Raw genomic sequence first — 17,362 nt, 5'->3', positions numbered from 1 at the left:
ACTGAGAGGTAGCAATTTAGGCAGATTACTTTCACGACAAGTCAAGAAGCATACTGCTGACATTTGGCTGTCCTGAATGAATAAAGAAGCACGAAGAGACTCATTTTATTTATATGCTATAATTGGCATGTATTATCACCCCTGTGTCTATCTTCTATTCAACATTTCCTTCATGTAGCTCTCTCTGATTTTATTTTGAAAGGACAGCTATTTTCGCATATCAAACTGTGCTTTAGGGAGAGTTTAATTCATTTTCAGCACAAAAGATGGATGCAACTTAAGATTGTCAACCATAATCTCTCTCTGTCTCAGTCTCCTCTCTCCACCGTGGAGGGAGTCTTAGTAGCCCAGATGTAGGCTCTAATCTACCATGTTGCCTAGGTTAGCCTTGATGTCTTGATATCTTGCCTTTGGCTCATAAAGGCTGGAATGGAAAGTTTGTACTGCCACACTTGGCCAAAGTATTTCTTTCTCCCCAAACTGATTCCTGAGTAGTCATGCAATTCAGTTTAGCCAATAAAGCCAAGTAGACAATAAGTGGTATTGCTAGAAGAGAGGCACATAAGAGTTCAGTCTGAGAGTATATGTGGTTGGAATAATTGGGAGACATTGCAGAGTCTAAAAATGAAGTGAACATGGTAGCTGGGTGGCTGTGGTGTTGCGTGCCTGTAGTTCCTGTACATGGGAGGCAAAGGCAGGAAGATTAGGAGTTCAAAGTTATTCTCAGCTACCTTGAAATTGAGCCTATTGTTGGCCACAGGAAGAAGACCTTATCTAAAAAAAAGCACACACAGAAACATTTGTGCTGATAAAACTTTGCATGTGAATTCTGTTACCTTCTCTATGGCTTGAAGCCATTGTAATTTTCTTTTTATTCCTTGTGCCCAATTTGACCAATTTGGCCAAGTCCTGCAATGCTGCTTTGCACAGTTGCTGCTCCCTAAGTCATTTCTACCTGGATGATAAATAGTTCTTGTAGCACTTTTCACTCACATGGTTCATTGCACAGGCCATGGGTAATGAACTGGAGAAATATCTAAACAGCATAGTGAGTCCTAGTTTACACAGAATGCCATTGATATTAGGGGATGTTCACAGTCAATTGATAGGCAAATGATGTCAATTAGTTCATCTTTTTGGAACACGTCTACTAACTCTGTGAGTTGTTTTATAAAGTTGTTGGCAATAGAACAACTTGAACCTTCAACATCCTGGGAAGCCCAGTTGTTAGCTTATTCTGGAAAATCTTAGCTAGTTCACCAGAAAGGTCACTGTGCTTTGTTTCGGCCAAGGAGTCAAGGGCTCTGGTCTTTTCCTGATGCATTTGTCAGTTTCCTAACAGGCAAAGTCTGGGAGTCTATGGAAAAATAGCAGCAGACTTTCATAGAATTGTTGCTTCTTATTCCTACTAAAGAGTAGGGCAAAGCCACCTGCCCATCACTCTCTCTTTCTTATTTTTCCCAACACTTTTATAAATTTACATTCTGATGATACAGAGACCCACTGTAGCTACATGATTTCTACATACTGCTTGTGTTTATGAACATATTCTATGCTGCAGTATTTCTTTCTTCACATCGACATTTTTATTTTATTTAAATAATATTTTTATTTTGAGAGTTTTTTATAGTTATAGAATGTGTATTAATCATTTCCATCCACTACTACCTCCCTTTAACTCCCCTTACAGCCCCCACTGTCACATCCCCTGAAGCTTCGTGTTTTCTTTTCTTTTTTGTTATGAATAGCCACTAGAGCCCAATTAGTGTCACCCATATGCCACATGGGTGTGTACTTGTCCAATGGGGCATGAGCATCTTACCATTTGGGAACGGTGTCCATGTTCCCAAAGGAGAGTGACTCTATCCCTCAGTGGCCATCAATTGCTAATAGCCCTTTAGTAGGACAGGAGCCTCAGGGGACTGTCTTCCACCCATGCTGGAATGTTGACTGGTTTAATCTTGTTCACTGTAGTATTTCTGAGACCAATTTTTAGCTTGCTTTTTGGAGACAAGGTCTCACTCTGTAGTTCAGGTTGGACTTCAACTTGTTATGTAGACCAGACTGCCTCGGACTCCTGGCTGTCTTTCTGCTTTAGTTTCCTGAGCGCTAGGATTTACAGGTGTATATGTCACTATGTCCAGCCTCGAACCTTTTCTTTTTCTATCTGTGTGATCATTCTTTCTTTCCTTTGAAAACTTCTACTGTGTTTATTTTTTGAGACAGGGTCTCTCTTGACACAGTCCTGTCTGTCCTGTACCTCACTATATAGATCTATAGATCAGACTGGCTTTGAACTCTGTTGAGATATCTTGAGATCTGCCTGCCTCTTTCTCCCAAGTGCTGGACCTAAAGATGTATGCTAACATACCTGGCTTTGTTCTCTCTCTCTCTCTGAGTGAGGAGCTCCTGCAGCTCCTATAGTCAGGGCTGATCTTAAATTCCTGATCCTACTGCCTCTACTTTCCAAGTGCTCTGACTACAAGAATGTATTACCACATCTAGCTCAAAAGAATAATCTTTTTGTTGGATATTTTTTAAAATGAGGATTTCACCCCAGACACTATAAACTTGAAGTTCTCCTTCCTCTGAGTGATGGTGTTACAGGCATGGGCTACCACCCCCAAATTTGATGGAGTGTTGATCCATTTTTTTTTCAGATTTTTTTGGGATTGGGTATTTTCTTTATTTACATTTCAAATGTTTTCCCCTTTCTAGGTCTCCCCTTTGGAAACCCCCTATCCCAGTCCCCCTTTCTTTGCCTCTATGAGGGTGCTCCTCCACCCACCCACTCCCATCCTCCTGCCCTGGCATTCCCCTACCCTGGGGCATCGAATCCCCTCAGGCCCAAGGTCCTCTCCTCCCACTGATGTCCAACAAGGCCATCCTCTGCCACATATGTAGCCAGCACCATGGGTCACTCCATGTGTACTCTTTGATTGGTGGTCTAGTCCCCAGGAGCTCCAGTGGGGCTGGCCAGTTTACACTGTTGCTCCCGTCATGGAGCTGCAACCCCCCTCAGCTCCTTCAGTCCCTTCTCCAACTCCTCCATCTGGGATCCCCAGCTTAGTCCAAAGGTTGGCTGTAAGCTTTTGCCTCTGTATTTGTCAAGCTCTGGCAGAGCCTCTCAGGAGACAGCCATATCAGGCTCCTGTCAGCAAGCACTTGTGGGTATCCACAATAGTGTCTGTATATGAGATGGATGCCCAGGTGGGGCAGTCTCTGGATGGCCTTTCCTTCAGTCTCTGCTTCACACTTTGTCTCCATATTTCCTCCTGTGAGTATTTTGTTCCCCCTTCAAAAAGCACTGAAGCATCCACATTTTGGTCTTCCTTCTTCTTAGGCTTCGTGTTGACCCATTTTTACACATTTTTGAAGCACAACAAAAATTGAAAACCAAACAAATGTAAATGATGGCAAGTGGGATAAAATATATTGGCTGGGGTTAAATGTATCCCAGCAATCGAATATTACAAGAGAAACTACCGTTTTTTTTTGTTTTGTTTTGTTGTTGTTGTTGTTGTTTGAGACAGGATTTCCTCTAGGTAGTCTGGAACTCATTCTGCAGACCACCAGGCTGTCCTTGAACTCATAGAGATCTACCTGCCTCTGCCGTCTGAATGCTGGGATAAATCTACATGCTACCACTGCCCACCTAGGGACTCACTAGTTGAATTTTTTGTTTGTTTGTTTTTTGTTTTCTTCCCCTCTAGGCAAGCACTCTACTGAAGAGTTGTATCCCCTGCCCCTGATAAAAAATTCTTTTATTTATTTTTTATTTGTGGGGTGTGTGTGTGTGTGTGTGTGTGTGCACGTGCACGTGCGTGTGTGATATACAGGGTCTCTCACTGAATCTGGAGTTTACTGTTTTGGCTAGTCTGGTTAGCCAGTGTGCCCTAGGTATCCTGTCTCTTCCTCTTGCACATTAAGATAGTTACACACATCATACTTTTTCTGCATTTACATGTGTGCTGGGATCTCCATGTTTTGCGGGCAAGCACATTATCCACAGAACTAAGCCCCCTGATGAATTTTCTATGATGAATATACAAAACTTGGATTGTAATGATAGCTGAGTACATAATGAGGTGGGAATTTTTTTGTTAAATTATAAATTTTTCTTACATTTAAAATTATTACATGTGTGTGGACACCTTTGTTTTTGTTTTTCCTCCAAGACCCTTGAATTTTGCATGGACACTTTTATGTACTCTAGGCATCACTAGTAGCCTGAGGACTCTACTTGTCCAACACTTCTTAGAGGATACTTGATACAGGGTAATAATGAGGGTGGCTGAGGACAGGAAGACCTTGACGGTGGAAAGGAGAACCATTAGCATCAGTAGTATGATTTGCCAAAACATCAACAGTTCACAGGTCTGGCAGGGAGTATGTTAGAAAACAGAGTTTAGTAAATTAAGACTGATGCATTCCAATGCAACAGTATATTTTATAGCTAGACACTTGAAATTGTAGTAGAACACACATAGCACGGAATCAATCATTTTAAAGTGTACAGTTTAATAGTGTTCTCTGTTTTCACATTGTTGTATTATAAGTCCCCCAGACCTGTTTCATCTTGTAAAATTCAAATTCTATAGCCATCAAGCAAGAATTAGTTTCCTCCTCTTCCTCGCCCTTGAAAACGGTCATTCTGATTTCTGTCTCTATGAAATTATTGACTTTGGATACCTTATACAGTGAAATCATAAAGTGAGTGTCTGTGATTTTTCTATTTCACCTGGCATAATCCATACATCTTATAACATATATGAGACTTTTCCTTTTTTAGGGTCTATAACCTTCCAGTCTATGTACACACTAGGCTTTGCTCATTCATTATTCTATCAATGGACCTTTTGGTCGACATGATTAACTTTGTAAATGTTATTATTTTACAAATTTACACTCTTCTTCGTTCCTATGAAAGCTGAGGCATTCATTTCATTTAATTCAAAACAAGTCAGGTACAGTGGGACAAAAATGCCATTGCCAGAATTTGGGAGGTGGATATGGAAGGATCAGAAGTTCAATGTCAGCCTATATAGCTATATAGTGGGACACTGTCTCAATCCATCTTTCTCTCCAAAGCAGCCAGGCACTACAGTATAGTTTAGTGGTAAAGTGTTTACCTCACATTCATGAGGACCCAGGTTTGAGTCTCTGCAGATGGCATGAACTTGTAGTCCCAGCTACCTGGGATCATGAGATAGTATGATTGGGTAAATCTAAGAATTCAGGGCCAGCATATTGAGACCTTGTTATAAAAATAACAAAAGGAAGAAAGAACAAAGGAAAGAAAGAAGAAAATATGATATGTGATGGCACACATCTATAATCTTCATATTCAGGAAGTGCAAGGTCAATTTTGGTACTCAGAAAATTCAAAGCCATCCTATTCTCAAACCACCATCACTACCACCACAACCACCACCACAACCACCACCAAGAAACCAAACCAAAGTCTAATTAGACTTACATTTACTAAAGTTTGGAATGTGTGTTTTTGAGACTTGCTACAAATCATGGCTTAACTTAATCATACTACTTCAAATCTGAAGCAAACCACTTTCTGGGCCCAGAAAGCTCTCCACTGATTAATTACAGATACAAATAGATGTCCAGATGTAAATAAATGTATATGTGTATATTTATGGACTAGATATATGGAAATGAAAGATTGACTCACTAAAGAATCAGAGATCTATTTAATGAAATAAGACATAATAAAATTTATCCTTTCAGCTCATCCTTCATTTGTTCAAATTTCACTCATTTCAAAGCCAGTTATAACACATCCACTGTGCCAAGTGAGACACAACTGAGTGTCTCATTAAAGCATTTTCCTACTGCACAGTGGGAAAGAGAGATGGCTGTCAGGGAGTCTGGGAAAAGGTTTGAAAAGTGCCCTCACTGACCAGATAGTCAGAAGGAGGTGCCACTTAGACACTGTCTAGAGCTGGGGAGCCAATGAAATATTGTTGGAGATCTTGACTCAGAAAATAGAGAGGCAGAAGGAGGCAAGATTTAGAAAGGGCACCAGCTCAGAACCCCCATTTCTACTGGGTACCTGCAGGGTCTTTATGCTTGCTCTGAATTGATGTGATGCAAGAGGATCACAGCATTTACCCAATTGTAATGAACTGTCAGAAGTCTGGCTGCACTCTGTAGTTTGTGGCCTGTTTGGAGCAGTGTGGACTGGTATGCTTGGAGAAGTACATTATAAACATGACTTAGAGACCTCCTCTCTCTCTCTCTCTCTCTCTCTCTCTCTCTCTCTCTCTCTCTCTCTCTCATAGACAGACAGACAGACAGACAGACAGACAAGCACAGATAAATAGAGAGTGAGTCCTCGGAATACACAACTCTAAAAGGGATGTCTCCATTAAATTCCCTCAGACCTCAGGGAACCCCATGGGAAGGAAGTTGAAAGAATATAAGAGCCAGAGGGGCTGAAGGACACCAGGAGAACAAGGCCCTCATAGGAAGCTCACATGAACTCACAGAGTTTGAAACGGCATGCCCAGGGCCTACCCAGGTCTGCAGCAGTGCCACTGTGTATATATTATAGCGTTCAGTTTGGTGTTCTAATGGGACTCCTGAGTTTATAAATGAGTGTGTCTCTGATTCCTGGGCCTGCTCTTGGGGCTTTTTTTTTTTCTTCTGTTGGTTTGCCTTGTCCAGTTTTGATATGGTGGTTTTTGTTTCATCTTAACTAGATTTTATTTTGTTATGTTTTGTTGTAATCTTTAGAAGCCAGTTACTTTCTAATGAGAGACAGAAAGGGGGTGACTCTGGAGAGGAGAAGGGGTGGGGAGGAACTAAGGGGAGCAGAGGGAAGAAAGTTGTAATCAGGATACATTGTTTGGGAAAGGAATTTTGTTTGTTTGTTTGTTTGTTTTCGAGACAGGGTTTCTCTGTGTAGCCTTGGCTGTCCTGGAACTCACTTTGTAGACCAGGTTGGCCTCAAACTCAGAAATCCGCCTGCCTCTGCCTACCGAGTGCTGGGATTAAAGGCATGCGCCACCACGCCTGGCCTAAGAATCTATTTTCAATAGAAGGAAAAAACTGATCATGGTTTAAGCAATGAAGAGGAACTCAGTTGTTACCTTGCCTGCTCTGCGTTGTTCTTCAACTTACTTGTTTCTTCAAGGAAGTTAATGTGCCAGAAACGTGCTATTTGAGAACATTTTTTGATGGAGACACAATTCACATGTCTTAAAATTCACCATTTTAGCTTAATTTAATTTACGTTTTGAGGCATGGCTATACTTGATAGCTCAGGCTGGACTGGAACTTGTGAGGTACTCCAAGCTTTCCTTAAAGGTGTGACCACAATCTCCTTGTCACCGAATCCTAAATGCTGGGTCACAAGATTGTAAGAGGCAGCTGGGGAAGGGTCAGAGCATAACAGTTGCTTCCGGAGGCGACAGCACTCATGACCTCACAGCAGCTGTGGTTGCTTGCGCAAGATCAGCTTAAGATCAAGTCAGTCAACATTTTAGCATGGAGGGGGAAGGGGATCGTGAGTCCCACTCGGGGCTGAGAAGGCTGAAGGCTGAGAAACTATTGACACCACTCCTTACTCAGGAGCTATTTACAAGTTGATGGCTTCTGGGGAGGAAGGGTCAGTTTTTTTTAAGAATTTGTGGTTCCTGATAGGTCAGTGCTCCAGTGGATGGCCCCACACCTATGAGTATTTGGACTCAGGATTATTTGAGAGAGAGAGAGAGAGAGAGAGAGAGAGAGAGAGAGAAAGAAACACAATTGAAAAGGGTGTGAGTAGGGAGTGGACATAGGAGAAGTTGGTGGAAGAGTGGACGTGAATATGGACAAATACATTGTATGCTTAATTAAATACTATATTTTTAAAAAATGAAGAATCACCCTTGGGTCTGGAGAGATGGCTTGGCAGTTAAGAGCACTGGCTGCTCTTCCAGAAGACACCAGCAACCATATGGTGTCTCACAGTCTGTAACTCCACTTCTGGAGGATCCAAAGCCCTCTTCTGACCTCTACAAGCACCAGAAAGCATTACTCTTTATAATTGCATAAGTTGATCGTTTGTAGTTCATTGATAAAGTTATAGAGCTAACATTACTAATTCTAGAACCGTTTCCATAACTCTTTTATTTGTTTGTTTGTTTGTTTGTTTGTTTTTCCAAGTCAGGGTTTCTCTGTATAGCCCTGGCTGACCTGGAACTCACTCTGTAGACTAGGCTGGCCTCGAACTCAGAAATCCACCTGCCTCTGCCTCCCAAGGGCTGGGATTAAAGGCGTGCGCCACCACGCCCAGCTCTCTTTCTTTTTTTCTAAAATGTAATTCTATTTTAAGTGTGTCTTGTCTGTATATATGTAAGTATACCACATGCATGCAGAGATCAGAAGAAGGCATCAGATCCTGGCACTGGAGTTATAGATGTTGTGAGCTGCCATGTCCAACATAAATCCTCTGGAAGAGGAACCAGTGCTCGTAATCATTGAGCCATCGCTGCAGCCCCTAAGTTGCTTTTGGCAGAGTATTCTAGTACAGCAACAGGAACGAAACAAACACATAGAGGAACTCTGTGTTTAAGAGTCTGAGGAATGGCTAGATTGCTTTCCAAAGGGGTTGTTTTCTTTCATATCCCCAGCAGTAGTATATATGAACTCCAATTTTTCTGCATCATTGCTAATACTTATTGTCAGTGGATTATGGTATGTATTTGATCAGCTCTCATATGCTTGTCTAAATACACAACTTAAGCAAATAGTTAATAGTAATATTTTATTAATATTTTTTATTATTTGTTTTTATTTTTTATTTATATGAGTACATTATAGCTGTCTTCAGACACACAAGAAGAAGGCATCGGATCCTATTATATATGGTTGTGAGCCACCATGTGGTTGCTGGGAATTGAACTCAGGACCTTTGGAAGAACAATCAGTGCTCTTAACTACTGAGCCATCTCTCCAGCCCATTAATAGTAATTTTTGAGGGTCTGGAAAGATAGTTTAATAGTTAAAAACGGATGCTCTTTCAGAGGACCAGAGTTTAGTTCCCAGCATTCACATTGAGAGACTCACAACCACTTGTAACTCCAGCTTCAGAGGTCCATAACCCTCTTCTGGCACCCTTGGACAGATGTGAACATACACAGAGCCATGTAAATATATTATATGTATTAATATAATATATTAATATAAAAATTAAATATAAATGATCTCATCTGGGTTCCAAGGGCATCACAAATGACTGTGGTGCACAGACATACCTAAAGACAAAAGATCCATACACATGAAAGCAAAATAAATAAGCAAAGAGCAGTCTGTGAAGAGGTAACAGGCTTGAGAAAGCTTTTATAACAGAGTTCTTCTAAAGGATCAAAATCTGTAGAGCCATTGCTGGATAGTCTCTAGCTCCAGAAATACTGATTTTAAAAATAATTTCTGTTGGCTTAAATAAAACAGCTGGTTTGGGTCAAACTTAAGAATGAGTTTCATGGACTCAGAAATAGTTCCACTTTTTTTTTTTTGTCACACAAGTCTTCAAATGTAATCCTTATTGCATGTTAAGGCCTCCACCCCCTTTAACAAAGCAAGTTTAATACTCTGGTTCCAAAATGGAAATAATTATGGAGGTGACCAAGTCTCTTAGTCTTTGAATCCAGCACAACTATTTTCATAGTTACAGAACTGGCATGTCTAATAGTTTGGAAACTGTTTGCAAACACATAGTCCCTAAGAGATTCTAAAGCTTAAAAAAAAAAAAAAAAGAGAACAGCTTCTTAGGCTGTGCTCTTGTGCCTCTTTGCACATCAGTTAGTGGGTGGAGTCTCCTGAAGATAATATAAGGCATGAGAGATAAACATCCACTTTAAAATCAACATGCACTTCTGTTTCTCCAAGTCCCAAAGGAAATCAGGCATTATCAGTCAGATGTGCTAAACTTTCTTTTGCACTCACATTCTAACACAATGAAAAAAATTGTCTAGTTGCCAGATATTTCATTAGTTTCTAAGACAAAAGCACTCTTTCTTCATACTGTTATTGTGTCTACCACTTCTGGGTATTATTAAAGTGCACAGTCATGTTGGGAGCCAGGTACAGTGGCACACACCTCTAATCTCTGCACTTGAGAGACCGAGGCAGGGGACCAGTCTGAGCTTGAGACCAGCCTACGCTACATCATGAAACTATGTCTTAAACAGACAAGGAAATAAAATACCTCAACAATAAAAAAAGCTAAAGCTAAAGCGATACAGGAGTCTCAGTAAGGGCTCACATATTAGAATGGAAACTCAGTAAGGGCTCACATATTGGAATGAGCAAATGAGACTGCAAGAGCAGCTGCAGTCTTATGTAGTGCAGGCTATCCTCCAAGTCACTATGTAGTGGAGCATGACCTTGGTATTCCTGATCCTCCTGCCTCTACCTCTCAAGTGCTAGGGTTGCAAAAAGTATTTTTTATAAGTATGGAAAATTTTAGATATAACCTTTCCACCATTTTTTTTTTTTGGAGAGAGGGTCTCAGTCTGCAGTCTAGGATATCCTTCTGTGTCAATGTCTTAAGTGCTTGAATTCCAGGTGTGGATCACTTGGCACATATGAAAACCTTTGAGAGACTCGTGTAGTGCGTGGCCTTTCCTCTATTCATTATTCACCTAAAAACAATTGTCCATATCTTTAGGTTTTATTTCAAGCTGTTGCTTCCCAACTTTTTCTTTTGTATTTTATGCTTGAGTATTTTAGTGAAAATTTGGGACACCGTCTCACCTCACCTGCGGGTAATATGGAATGCAGCTGTAAATGTCTCTGGATGTTTGTCTCATAAGCCCTAAGCTATCATTGGACTTACAAAGTAAATTACATTGAGGTGAACGTCTTCACTACTTAGTAAGTTCAGGAACAGTCTGGTACACAGCATACCATGTCCCAGCAAACAAGCAAAACTACCCTTTGAGATCATGGTATCTTGGATCCACATTTAAGTTTTCCTTGTGAGTAGCAGACTATATTTTTATTATTAATTTTTTTGACAGAGGGTCTCACAGTGTAGTATTTGCTGGTCTAGAACTCCCTATGTAGACCAGGCTGGCCTCAGACTCATAGAGGTCTTCTGGCTGCTAGCTTCTGAGTACTAGCATTAAAAGCATGGCTCATCATGCCTGGCTTGAATTTTTTTTTTTTATTATGTGAAATTTTAGAAATCCACAAAATACTTAGACTAACAAAATGATCCCCCTTTTACCTATTACCTCCCTTAGCATTACCAACCCACACCCACTGCTTTAACCTGGGTGTGGCAGCTCACATTTGTCATCTTGCCATTTGGTTGGCTAAGAGGAGAATCGTAATAACTTGAAGGCCAGCCTGGGTTACAAAGTGAGACTGTGTGTCTCGAAACAAACAGATCTTCCTACTTCCACCTCCCACGGTCAAAGTTTGCCGTCATGCTCACAGATAAGTGAGTGAATAGAATTTTAACCTAGTTTAAGCCTGTTTCTGTGTGTAAACAGAGAGGGAAGTACCTGCTGGGTGTTTTAGGAAGTAAACAGGAAGATAATGCTACACTGTCATAACTTCTATCATGTGAAGAGTATCTACCTCAGTAAATATTGGAAGTGGCTTTCTGTGGATTTTGTGCTACAGAACATTAAATTCGAATAACTTTTTCTTTCAAGACAGGGTTTCAGTATATGTAACCTAAGCTGTCCTGGAAACAACCCTACAACTGTTTCATGGATAATCCCACATGCTCACCTGATAACCCCCTTATTGATCTTTCAGGCTAGCATTATATCCACTCATGGAAATCAGTCATTTCCTGTGGGCTTTTTTTTCTGCACAGGTTGTTAATTTTAAGGGTATAACCTACAAGTGGTTTGTTAAAAGGTAAGTACGTAATGAGAATAGCTATGGGCCATTAGCAGACTGCTCACCAGTGGTCCTGTCCTAGTATAGGGAATCTTGGCAGTGAACCAATGGTGTTAACTATAGGTCTGAAATTTTTTCATGGTAATTAGGGAAGAAACTGGTTAGTTAGTACCCAACCAGTTGTTTTGATTCCTGGCTACACACTTGACTACATTTCCCAAAATCCTTTTGCTATGGGTATATACCTTGTTTTTAGCCAATGGAAAGTAGGGAGGAGTGATCTAGGCCTCTTCTGGGCTAACCAGTAACTCCACTGTGCAACATCTTCCATGTCTTCTCTTTTTACTGTTAGTAGATGCAAGGGGTCTAGCATAGGTACTTGAGGTCTTAGGAAATGGAGGTTACAGTAGTGTTCTTGAATGAGCTTTACAAAACTATGCCTTCTACAGTGTCGTGTTGGGCTGTGATGAGATTAAAAAATTGGGTTTGACTGTCCCACCTGGGGATCCATCTCATATACAATTATCAAACCCAGACACTATTGTGGATGCCAACAAGTGCTTGCTGACAGGAGCCGGGTATAGCTGTCTCCTGAGAGGCTCTGCCAGAGTCTGACAAATACAGAAGTGGATGCTCACAGCCATCCATTGGACAAAGCACAAAGTCCCCAATGGAGGAGCTAGAGAAAGGACCCAAGGAACTGAAGGGGTTTGCAGCCCCATAGGAGGAACAACAGAGAAAAAAATGTGGCCAGGGGAACAGAATTCCCTCTCATACTGATAGACTTACCTGAACTCAGTATTAGCAAGAAGAAAAAGTTAAAATGAAATAAGTGATTATTTGGTGTCAAAATTGAGCACTCCATTAATTTCCGCCCATTATTAAAGTTTTTTTCTTTAGAAAAGATATTACTACTACTACTATTACTACTTCTGTTGTTGTTGCTGCTGCTGCTGCTGCTGTTGCTGAATAGCCCTGGCTGGCCTAGCACACCTCATGTAGATCCAACAATTCACAAGGTCTGCCTGCTTTGGCCAAGTGCTGGGGTTGTAGGCTTGAACCACTCTGATTGACTTAGTAAGAACACTTAATGTGGCACGTTCCCTCTGTCGTTTTCTAGGTTACATATTACTGCTGCCAGACCCCTTCCGAATGTTCCCCTTCATCTTGGCTGGTCAGGATCTCCCCTGCAGCCTGGAGGCTTGCAGCAGAAGCTGCTCACCTGTCTAGTGCAGTTGGCTTTTTTCTTCACTCAGGCTGCCGAGGAGTCTCTGGTGTGCTTATCTTTGCCAGGGTCATCCTCTCTCCCCACCCCCACTGTCCCATCCATTTACCCTTCCCAGATCCATTTAGTCTCAGCAGACACCAGTCCTCTTGTTGAGTCTTCTTGGGTTAGCACTGGCTCATTGACTGGTTTCTAATTTCCAAACTCCCACAGTACTTAGCCCGGGGTACACAACTTAGCACTTAATTATACATTGTCTCATTTAGTTTTCTTTGTTGTGCTAATCCTTGACTTTTCTAGTGAGGTTGTTGATTCCTTGAAAGCTACATATCGTGTATTTTTTTTTTAAATTCTTTGAAGTATTCCAGCACACACAGGGTAAGCACCCCTTGCCTTATCAATAAATATTGATTATTTTATTTATAGATTGACAGGCATAGATGTGAGACTTCCTCCAGATCAACATTTTAATAATCCACATTGTAATATCTGCTGCTTGATAAATATTTGTCAGCTTTATTGAACCGGCTTGAGTAATGAAGGAAGCGAGCTCCAAATGTGGTACCCAGTTGGACAACTCATACCTGTCAAATGAGGATTAAAATGCCTTCTTGTTGGTCCTAGTGACTGTATTATTTCTCTGTTGCTGTTCTAAAGTCACCATGATCAAAAACAACCTACCAAAGAAAGAGTTGATCTTGGCTTATGGTTCTAGAGGGATACACATATCCATGATGTCGGGGAGACATGAAGGCAAATGGTAGACCTGGTAGAAGGAGCAGAGAGCTCACAACTTCAACCACAACCGTGAAGAGAGTGGACTGGAAATGGTGTGAGGCTCATAATTCTCAAAGTCTGCCCCCAGTGATGCACCTCCTCCAGCAAGGCCATTTATCACCTATACCTCTCCAAACAGTGCAACCAGCAGGAAACCAAGTGTTCAAATATGTGAGTCTGTGGGAGGCCTTTCTCCTTTGGACCATGACAGGGACATGCACCTGTAATTCTAGCATTTGGGAAGTAGAGGCAGGAGGATCACAGACTTGAGGGCAGCCTGGTATACAAAATGAGGTCTTTTCTTTCAAGAAAGTGTCTTTCTGACTGGATGAGGTGTTGCAGGCCTGTAACCACAGTACAGAGCAGGTGGAGGCAGGAAGATCAGGAGTTCAAGGCCAGCCTGTGCTACAAGAGACCTTGTCACTATCTATCTATCTATCTATCTATCTATCTATCTATCTATCTATCTATCTATCTATCATCTTCCTAAGCTACCTTAGACTAGTGTGTACAACAATACCATGTAAAGCTTTTTATATCAGTGGCTATGATATCCTATATTTGTTCTTGCAGGAGTGCTTGGGGGAAGTGAGGCTTGTTGCCTATCATATAGAGCAGACTACTCTGTCATGTGGCTACTCTTCAGGAGAGCAGAGACAGATTGGAAAAGTAGGAAGAGAATAACCTATCTCATGGCTTCTATGTTCCTGAAAAGGCATGACAGTCATGGAAAGTGTGATGAGATTTTGAAGTAGAAATTTTCTAGAGCCAGACAGACTCTGCTATTTCTCTACTTCATCCTTTGTGTATTGCTGCGGTCGTCTCTGTCAGCAGTTCTGAAGCAAAATGTGGAATGAGGAATGAAAGCTTTGAAAAGAGAAATTTTCTGCATTTGTAAGCAAACCTAGGTTCACCTCCTGTTGAGTGCAAAGCTAAGACAGGCAAGGGCAGGGCAGGGAATATGAGTGCTGAAATGTTAATAACTTTACTGGGTAAGATGAGTTATGTCCGAAACAGTACCTTAGTGAACAAAGGAAGCATGGGGATTTTATTCCAGGAGTGGACACACATACATATATGAAAACCCTTTATGGGCAGGCACATTTCTGAGCATGCTCAGTTTAAGGTGCTAGTTCAAGGAGAAGACACACATTTCTGGTTGTACTTAGCTTATGGTCATTTAGCCAGTGTTCAGAAAGCTACAAAAAACAGGCAACTCTTTTGGACTTGATCAGTTTGCATTATAAAGATAACAAGAATGCCTCTGGCTTTGTTCAACGTTCTTGCTAAAGTCTTATGAAATTTTACAAGCAGAAAAAAAAAACCAGACAGTGCATCGGAGCTTGTCTACACGTTCACGTGCACTTAGCTGCTAACATGCTTGGGCTGAATCTTTACTTTTTCTTCTCTGGTACTGGAGGACAGACTTGTGTTTGGCACATGCTGAGCAAATGCTGTGCTACTGAGTCATACCTCCACCATGAATCGTCTATATTTTATTTCTCCAGAGTCCAAAAGGGAAGTATAACTCTGGCTATAATTGAGGTTGACACGTTTCTTTTTTCTTTTGTACATCTCTTTCTTCCCTTTTCCTTGTCTGCTTTTCCATCTTTTGACTTCTTCATTCTTTTCTCTTCCTTCCATTGGTCCTTATTTTAGTTGACTATAATATCAAAGTGTGCTTGTTATCCTTGATAGTATTTTTGACTTGTTTTCGGCTTTTGCTTTTTTGTGTTGTTACTGTTCTTGCAATGGGTCTTCTCTGGAGTGGTCTCTGTCTCTGGAGTGGCAGGATTACAGGTATTTGCTACATCTGACTGCTTCACGCTTTTAATAAAAAACTGTTTGGGATGGAATATATATATATTCTTAATACACACATATTCTTTTATCCCTCTTTTATCACTATGTAGCCCTGGCTGGCATGAGACTCAGTAGCCCAGGCTGGTCTCAAACTCACAGAGATCCTTTGGCCTCTGCATCGTGAGTTCTGGGTTTACAAAGGTATGTGACACCAGGTCTAGGTCTAACAGGTCCTTTAATTAGTGTTTAATCACAAAGAGGTTTCCCCTTTTTGGTTAGTGTTTTGGCATGAGGCATGCATGTACAATGGTTACATTTGTGCAACTCTTCTCAAGAACAATGGCACTTAAGATTTTTCTTTTGGAACCCAGTGTGGTGGCACATGTCTTTTATCCCAGCACTCGGGAGGCAGAAACAGGCAGATCTCCATGAGTTTGAGGTCAGCATGGTTTGAGGCCACAGAGAGTTCTAGGACAGCCAGGGCTATGTAGAGAGACCCTGCCCTAAAAAATAAAAAACAGATTTTTCTTTTGGAAAAAATGCAAATATACAAGACTTATAACTGACATTTTCAACACTGTTGTGGGGCAGACGTTTTTCTTCTAGTATATTATTTGTGGATCCCCCCCCCTTTTTTTTGCAGGCTAGCTTGTAATTCACAGTGTAGCTAGAGTAGATTCAAAATTTTGGTCATTCCCCTGCCCCAGCCTCCTAGTGTTAAGGTTACAAACAAGAACCACCACACTTTTGGCTAGAGCAATAGCCATCAGGGAAGAAGCCCATTTGAACACACACACACACACACACACACACACACACACACACACACACGCACACGCACACGCACACGCACACTGGGTTTTAAAGTTCTGAGTTCCAGTGTTGACTTTTTTGGTAGGAACTTGGACAAATAAATTTTGGACAAAATGTAAAAAACTGTTGTTTTCCTGCCAAAAGAAGTGTTTTCTGAGCCAGATGTCTTAAGAAAAGACCTTGTCTAAAAAAAAAAAAATAAGAAAATAAAAAAATCCTTCCAGAAAGTGAGGACTCTGTGTTACAGAGGTCAGTACTTTCAGGACTTAAGAAGCATAAATTTTCCAGATAGTGTCTCTCACCAACTGTTTCCCAGATTTCAGTCAAGCAGTGGAGCATAATGGACCTCATATCTGAAAAACAAACAAACAAACAAAACCCCAAAACGCCTCTTCCCACTTCTTTCTCAAGGACCTTCTGAAGTACCTTCTTCAAGAAATACCTTCTGGCACTTCTCAGTAAGGTTCAAATCCAGATCCCAGCCATACCTGAGAAAGTGGCCAAACCCCATCATCTCTGGGGTGCTGCTGGGACCCCATTCACATCTTTGTTTTTGTTTGTTTGGTTGTTTTTTTTTTTTTTTTTTTTTAGCTTTTCAGGACATAGGAGGAAGGGAAATCCAACTTTTTGTGACTGGTCCTTTTTCTAATTGGACACCACATCCCTATGGGACTCCTAATGAGACAACATCTCAGTTTTCCCCATCCCCTGAAAAACTCTTTTTCTTGTGTGTGTGTCCAGATGTTCCCTTCTTAGCCAGGGTGGAGAGCCCAAGATGCCCCTCAGGAACACGGTGGGCTAGGTGGGCGTTGGCAGCAGCTCTCTCTGCCTGGCCTCCCTTGCAGAGCAGGTGAAAGGCTTGGGAGGGCGGCAGCCAGAGTTGCG

This window comes from Mus musculus, chromosome X (genome assembly GCF_000001635.26).
Source record: "Mus musculus strain C57BL/6J chromosome X, GRCm38.p6 C57BL/6J".
In the NCBI taxonomy this organism is placed as follows: Eukaryota; Metazoa; Chordata; class Mammalia; order Rodentia; family Muridae; genus Mus; species Mus musculus.
The sequence above is the reverse complement of the archived record's forward strand: the minus strand, read 5'-3'. Positions refer to the sequence as shown.